Source organism: Penaeus monodon, chromosome 29, assembly GCF_015228065.2.
Source record: "Penaeus monodon isolate SGIC_2016 chromosome 29, NSTDA_Pmon_1, whole genome shotgun sequence".
NCBI classification, from domain to species: Eukaryota; Metazoa; Arthropoda; class Malacostraca; order Decapoda; family Penaeidae; genus Penaeus; species Penaeus monodon.
In genome coordinates, this window is record NC_051414.1 from 23,288,642 (window position 1) to 23,289,286 (window position 645).

The following is a 645-nucleotide window of genomic DNA, read 5'->3' on the forward strand; positions in this document are numbered from 1 at the left end:
CATTTTCACACCAAGTTGGCACGCTGCACATGGCAAGTGACATGTGGCAAAGTGATTTCAGACCAAGGTTACATACGGCACATATCAGGCCACTTTCACTCAGTTAACAAGATTAGCAGCATCAGAGGATGACGATGTTATTGTTGTCCTAAGTAATCTTGTAAGAATCATCTACATGTCACTTGGAGGAATAATGTGAGGCAAACTCATTTAAATACCCCCTGCTCTCTCTGTCCAAGGCATATGTGGGTAAGTACTACTATATTTCAATGCATAGTTGCCTGGACTCATACCTGGTGTACCCATTTTCGTTGCAAAGTTTGTTTACTTTCTTGTACTACTACAACTTGAATATATTGGACCATAAAATCACTATAAAATAAAACTCAAAACAAAGCACTGAACTAGTACCTTGAATAGACTTCTATGGAAACTTTTTTCTCACAAATAAAATATTTTGATAATTCTACCAAGGAGAGTATTGTTACTGTACCAAGGTGATGATGTATCATACAAACATTTGCATTTCTCCACAGTTTGTACAATTGTTATGTTGATTGGTTCATTGTCTGGAAGAGACATAACTGTGCAGGAGAGCAGGCACACATCATTATTTCTTCCTGCAAACTGCGTGTGATTACCCTC

General features: G+C 37.8%; 1 protein-coding gene across 1 annotated transcript in view; it reads right to left on the reverse strand.

Moving 5' to 3' along the window:
* Positions 1 to 645, reverse strand: part of LOC119592033 (protein lin-9 homolog) — a gene marked incomplete at its 3' end in the record, with an annotated part of 40,098 nt that overhangs the window by 6,073 nt on the left and 33,380 nt on the right.